Below are 7,631 nucleotides of genomic sequence, written 5' to 3'. Positions count from 1 at the left end.
GGAAGCTGACAGTTTGGCCAGATTCAAAAAGGGATTGGACAGATTCTTGGAGGGTGGAAGTTAAGGGCACAGACAGAAATGACAAGTTTCGTCTGATTTATCCACAAAAAGCAGTCTATAGCCCAAACACAAGTGCATGGCTGCAGACTACTTAAAAATGGCCAAACAGGTGAAGATCTGAACCCTCATTGCATGAGGGGTCAGATGAAAAGATTTCAAAACACTGCATCTTCTGTAACTTGTGTCTGCCTGCTTCCCAGCCTCTGAGCTGCTTTCAGAATGGGAGAGAGGGAGCAGAGGGAACTTATTCTAGGGATTCCCCAACCAGTACTGGATGGTGCGGTGGGTGTATTGGAGCCCCCTCAACCTCTGAAAACAGTGCAGGCTGGGAGGGAGGAGGGGCCAGGCAGCAGCTAGATTTTCCTTTCTCTTGGAACCAACACTGAACTTCTGTGTGGTCCAGGGGATTGTTGTAACTCAGAACACTTCCTGCGAAGTGTTCTCAGTTACAGAGGGAAGCTGCACTCCTGTCTGTGCCCTAAGGGTATAGCCTCTTAGTCAGAGCTTCCTAGACCATAAATGCTGGAGGCTGCAAGTGAGAGAGGAACAGTGGAAGAAAACAAAAACAAAAAACCCTGGCCATACCCAGTTTACTCTTCCTTTCTGCATTCACTCTCTGCCACTATGTGACACAGGTTACTGGGCAAGATGGACCTGTGGTCTGATGCAGTAAATGGCAGTTCTTATGTTCTAATGAGATGTGTTTCCACTTAAATATAAAAAAAACAACCCCCTAAAAAAACAAATAAATTGTGACATACTAGTTAAGCTTTAAGGACATGACAGACCTGATGGTAGAATAACCATTTTAAATAACCAGCCTTCAGTTGCTAAGGAAAACCACTGAGAATGTTGTATCATCAAGTAGGAAAAAGTCTTTAAGCAATAAAATAAAAAAGGTCAGAACTCCTGCAAAGACTCATACCTGCTGACTTTTTACAGCTAGGGACTGTGAAAATATGTCCACTATTTCTAAAAGGAAGTCAAGCAGGAATAAACCCTCAAGCACAAGCTCTGCAGTGAGGAAAAGAAAGAGGGAGACAGGCATTTTAGTCATGAAGTGGAAGGGACCTTAGTGCTGGAGAAAAATCAGAAGAAAGGAAAGAAATGTTAAGGAAAGAACAAAAATAAGGGAATGCACACAAGAGGTATTTGTTTCTATAATCGTTCTGTGAAAGGACACTAAAGCACAGTAGGTAGATGCTGCTAAATCCTGTGCCCCTGCCAGGGTGGGTTAATGCACAGCTCATACTAAGAGGTAGTAGGCCTGGTCTGCCTTATGTGTAGGGACCTATTGAATTCATGGTTAAGTGGACTGCACAGTGGCTCCTTCAGTCTTGCAGGTTCCCCATGCATCAGCCCCCACCTCTTATTGGTGGTGGGGCCCTACTGGTCTCCACTTGCTCCTGATCAGTGAGGAGGCAAAAATTGCAGTTTTAAATATGGTGCTGTTTTTGCCACTCACTACTTGCTCCTGGTCAGTGGGGAGGTGAAAACCATGGTTTTAAATATGGGTTGTTTTTCCCTCCTGCTGCTGATTGACCAAGGTTGCCTGGCAGCCCTGCCACTCACTGTTAACTGGCTGGGAGGCAAAAACAGTGCTATATTTAAAACTGTAATTTTGCCTCCTCATCAATCAGGATCAAGCAGCAGGCAGAGGGCCTGCAAGATTAAAGGAACCATTGCACAGCCAACTTCTGCCACAAATTCAGGAGGTCCCTACTTATGTGTCTTGGAGTGAGGAGGGAGGAAGATATGCAGGCTGCAGAAACATCCCCAATAGATACTATAGATCTGAGAAGTCCAAGGTTGCATGAATAAGGTACATCAGCACTTTCTGTGAGATCTCCATGAAAAAAGACTTGAAAGCATCTTTCAAGTGTAAACAGCTGTAGATGAGAGAAGTCATAACAGTAAAAGAGACAGGACAGACAACTGAGACACAGTAAGTAATGTTCGTGTGATATTGTAGTATGGCATTGTAGAGCAATAGTCCAGGAATTATGAGGAATTACATGAGACAGATAGTTGATAATTGTTTCTCTCCTACACTTGCAATTTCTGCCCCGTCCAATTTTACAGCTCTACTCACTCTTCTTAACTGTCACTGTTCTTGTTTTCCCTCTCAGACCTGAAGATAAATGCTTTACATTCAAAAGCTTGTCTAACTTTAGCCCAACTCTTCAGTTGGTCCAATGAAAGATATCACTCCCCAAAACTCTCTGCCTTTGGGAAAAGAGTAAGAAAGAGAAAAAAATGCCAAGGACTTAATTCCCTTCTTACCTAATGGCTAAAGCAGAAAAATATTAATCCTTCACAATATAATTGCTGAAACCTATTTCCAGCTCAGTAGTGTAGTACATTGACAACAGCAGCAGTTGAGAGAGAAGGGAAAACCCCCCATTCCTGAATAAAATAAGATGATAATGGAGGTAATAAACTAGAAATGTCAAGAAACTAAATTAGTGTTAACTGTTCAATTTAATTCATATAATAACATGGCAATTGGACTGTGTCTATCATATTGCCATTGTGACTGTATTCAGTCTGTTCCCTTCATCTTGGCACATTTTCCATAAAAGGGATCATTACATGAAATCATTTCCCTGATCTCAAGCATCTTCTTTCTGCTCTGGCTTTCCTAGTTTGAATACATAGGGTGTGTTCCTTTTCTGTCTGTAATCCAGAAATCACATCTACCTATGCTAAATAGGTTATTGCTCTCTGTTCTTTACAATGCAATAAGACAGATTCTGGTGTATTAATATGAATACTGTGGCAAGTAATGGTTCATATTCATATTCCTTTTTTAATACTGAGGCAATTAATGGTTTCTAAACATATTCCTTTTTTGAGTAGTTTAGTCATGAGTACTAAAAGCTAAAAGAAGGATTTTCATCAGCCGCACAAGTCTGCATGTGGGTCATGGTGAGTTCAAAGACAAATAATTTAAGAATCAAAACCTCAGTGGAACACATCAGAGGTAATGCCAAGTAAATCACTATGTCAGTATGACTGATTAAATATTAGCAAAGAATGTGAATTGATCTTAAGAGAAGAAAAATAAGCTTTGCATTTTATTAAACTATAAAATTTTTTCTTCTTATGTTGCTATTACAGTATTATTGACCTTGTGATAAAAATACAATGTTTGTCTCAGTAAGGTTGAACAAATTTTAATTTTAAATCCATAAAAGGTGAATCTCAACTAAAAATAATGCACAGCTAGCCAGTATTATATAATTCTAATTCAAAACATTATACTTCTTTCACATAAATCTAAGAGAATAAATCCTGAAACTCATCCTAAATCTCAAATATAAGCATTAACTTTCATGTGATTAATGTTTGAGCAAAATTGTCATCTTTCAAGTGTAACAAGGAAATCTCCACCAATCTCACTAACTCATATTATGAGGGTCAGTTTAAACAGTGCGCAATTAAGTACTAGGTGCTGGGAACTGCAACAAGAAAAATGAAAACAAAAACAAAAACTTTTATCCATGAGTATAAGACATGTGCATTCAAATATATTAATAAGAATGTTTTTGTATTGCTGAATCTTTTTCAAGGCTGTGAGAAGTTCCTGTTCACTTAGTGAAGAGGTGTTTGTAGAGTTTTCATTATGAACTATTCTAAAACATAATATGAACCTAAAAATATACTAAGTTTTATTAGATATGTCATATTGTGACACAGGGGAGCAACACAAAGCAGTCCAAATTATAATTAAAATAAAAGAGCACAAGGCACTGTAAGAACTGATTAGATTTCAAGGAGAAAAGGTAGTGGGGAAAAAAACAGTAAAATTTGCATTAAAGACTTCCTCCAATACTTTCCCTAAAAACATTTTCTGTTCACTGCACCTGTTTACAAAGGAGATCTAATGGGTAACTTATTTTAAAGATTATTTTGAACTAAATGAATAATTAAATAGAAGAGCCTGGTAGGAAAACACCAAGGGTATGGATCCCACAGGAAGGGAGGTTGAGACAAAGAAACTGGATCTCAGAAGCTGAGCTACAGAAGTTTAACAGGGTTGAAGAAGTTTCCATATAGATTTTTTATGAGTTCCACAGTGAAGTAAGAATCACATGCTGTCTAGAATACTATATACAATAAAGCCTTTAAAACCAGATTTTCTCCGTTTAGATGCTTGCTTCAGTGAAGGAGGAAGCAACATGCAGAAAAAACAAATAAATGAAGGGCAGTATGGTAAAACCATCAGCTAGCTGGAGTCAAAACTAATTTCAGGCAATCAAAAACTAAAAAGTGAGCTGTGAAGTTCACTTCACCTGCATGGAGCTAAAGTAACTATCAGCATGAATACTAAGCATGGTGATCTAACCAGTTATGCATCCACCTTACAGTACTTTCATGTAGTCTGCATTTCCTTATCTTGTTAAGGAGAACATCATGGCAGGCAGTGTCAAAAGCCCTGCTAAAGTCAAGGTATATCACATACACTGCTCTGCTTTCCCCTCATTCACAAAGCCTGTCACCTTTTCATCAAAAAAATCTAGTTGGTCAGATGTGACTTGCCCTTGGTGAATCCATGCCAGCTGAATCCATGCCAGGCCTGATTATATTGTTCTCCTTTAGTTGCTTCAGAACAGATTCCTTGAGGATGTGCTCCATGGCCTTTCCAGGCATCAAAGTTAGGCTGACTGGTCTGTAATTCCCTGGATCCTCCTCCTTTCCTTTTATTAATGATAGACACTATATTTCCCTTTTTCAGTCATCTGGAACCTCACCCAACCTTCATGAGCTCTCTAGACATAGGAGTTATAACAGCTGGTCCAGAAAATGGGATAGGTCTCTTTTGAGACCATGCTTAACACGATCCAGTCTGTGGATGATTTCTTGTTTCACAATTTCAAGTTGATTTTCAAAATGTTTTGTTTAAACATAGTTACTTCAAGGTCAGTGACAAACAATGACTCTGAGGTCCAGGGGGATTAAAGTGTTCTGCCATAGGCTTTTGTGTATAGGCAATATGCCAATATATTTATGACAGCCCTTGAAGTCCACTTACTCTGTAGGTGCTGACTCATTCCCCAGTATACCTAGGATGTATCAATGGCATCATCATGTGGACACATGGGAAGGAGTCTCTAAAGATTTTCTACCAGGACTTTAATAACTTATATCCTTTTGTCAAACTATCTACCATATGAGCCGCGAGGCTTTATAATACATTGACCGTGGTATTCTTGAATCTAACATAATTATATTCTCTATTAGATTTGCTACTAAAAGAATAAAGGATAATAATACATGAAAGATTGAGTATTCCTTGTTGAAAAAAATCTAGGTAACATTAATTTCTTAGATATCACTGTGAAACTTTGCAATGGTCACATCACCAATACATTGTCTGCAAAACTGACTGACTGCTACAGCTACCTCTATGCTGGTTGCTTTCATTCTAATCATACCACTAAATTCATCATCTACAGCTAAGCTCTATATTAAAACCATAGCTGCTCAGATCCCATTGACCAGAACACATACTTTCTGAATACGGAGGAGGGATTCCTGCACTTACAATGCAATCTTAAAACTGTAGCTACTCAGTTTAACAGAGCCAGACTCAGACACTGCTCTTGTTGCCCTGTGGGGTCAGACCAACGCTCAGGATCTCAATATTGTGCTGTTAGACAGGAAGGTGTGGTGTACAATTGCACATGCACATACTCAAAAATCAATTAGGTGCATACACACACACTAGGTGCATACACCCACACACTACCAATTCAGGCATGCACACACATCCAAAATTACCAGGTGAGGCACATACACCTAGTACAAATTCAAGCTCAGATATACTTTACCCACCAAAAATTCATTTCCAACAATCAGTTGTCAATACCCACACACTCAGTACACATACATGGATTACTAATTTGGGTATATCACGCACACACACACACACACACACACATATATACACAAACACATATTCACCAGTTCACACACATACCACCCACCTACACATACATACAGGTGAGTTCCTAACTTCGATTGTACAGTGCCAGTATGTGTGCGCTTGGGATACTTGGAGGAAGGTTAAGGTGAGAGAGAGAGAGTTAAAGCGTAGGGAGTGAAAGTTGATGGAAGTGGGATTAGAACCTGTAGACTAGAGAGAAGCTGGCTGAGGAACTGAGGTTTGGGGTTACTTTAGGTTAACTGAGGTTAATTGGTTAAAGGACAAGACCCAAAGCCTGCAGAACAGGGGAGTGATGCTGGAGAGAAGCCAGCACACGGGCTGGGACTGGAACTGGAGCTGGAGATGCAAGGGAGCCAAAAGGTAGGTGAAGAGAGGGAAACTGGGGCTAAGGGGGAATTGGAGGGGTAAAGGGGGAACTCGATGCTGGAGAGGGAATGCAGGGGAGCTCAGGAAGCTATAGGGGAGGGGATGCTGGTGCTGGGAGCTGGAAAAAGTGCTCCAGCTGCTGGGGAAACTTCAAGGCAGCACCGGGAGGGCAGGGCTGGGTTGAGAGACCTGGAGCTGGGCTGGAGGGTGGTGGGGAAGTTGGCGGCAGGCCATAGGGCTGTGGGGACCCCAGAAGGCTGTGGGACAGAGTGGGGCATGCTGAGAAGACTGCAGGTCCTGGAGAGGGGACTCTGGGCAGATCAGTAAGCTGGGAGGAGGGACTTCAGATGCTGGGAGCCAGAGAAGGGCTCTGGCTGCCAGCAGGGACTGCAGAGGCTCTGGGAGGCAGCTGGAGAGTCTGCAGGGACTCATGGCAAGTGCCAGGAGCCAGAGAAGGGCTCTGGCCAGATCAGTAAGCTGGGAGGAGGGGCTCCAGGAAGCATAGATGGGAAGCTAGGAACAGAGAGAGATCACAGAGGCAGAAAAGCAGAGACAGGAAGTAGGGGAACAGAACAAGAGACAGGAAAGATTGGGGTGGGAGGAAAAGACGGGAAGAGAGTGGGATTGGGTAGAAGGCAAGGGTAGAGAGAGACACACAAACTTACTTGGACTTGAATATGAAATGATGGAACAAGGAAACATCCACAAAGTATATTTTGTTAAGTGTGGACTCAACAGATTCCCATTATTTGAACTAGTTTTTATAACCCCTATGTCCCCCAATAGGTAAACTGCTTTGTTTATCCCTTTTGATCACTTCAGTCCACTCACTTTTCTCAGCAGTGCCCTCTTCTTTCCTGTCCCTTCACCTAGCCTTTGAATCTAAATGAATGTACTCCTCTCTATTTAGTACCATTGCTCTCTGCGGGCGCATCCACATGAGCGCGCACATGCCTCTTGCCTCACCTCAAACCCCTTTGAGGTGGGGCAACAGGCATGTGCAGGAATGAAAATTAGAACCCTGGATATCCAGGGATCTAAAAAGAGCGAAGTATAAAAAAAGCGGGGACCGTGTTCTGAGGCAACCAGAGGCTGGGTCCTCCATAGAGATGCTCTGGCTGCCAGAGCATCTCTATGGTTGCCCCTTGCCCTGGTGCTGAAACATTCAGCTGGCCACATGAGTAAGGGGTGGGGGGGGGCTGAAGGAGGGGGAAAGGGACTGTCGGGGGACCCCTGACGGCACCACCCACTCCCA

This window comes from Gavialis gangeticus, unplaced genomic scaffold, assembly GCF_001723915.1.
Source record: "Gavialis gangeticus isolate Ggan-Ray unplaced genomic scaffold, GavGan_comp1, whole genome shotgun sequence".
Lineage (NCBI taxonomy): Eukaryota > Metazoa > Chordata > Crocodylia > Gavialidae > Gavialis > Gavialis gangeticus.
Note: the sequence above shows the minus strand (reverse complement) of the source record.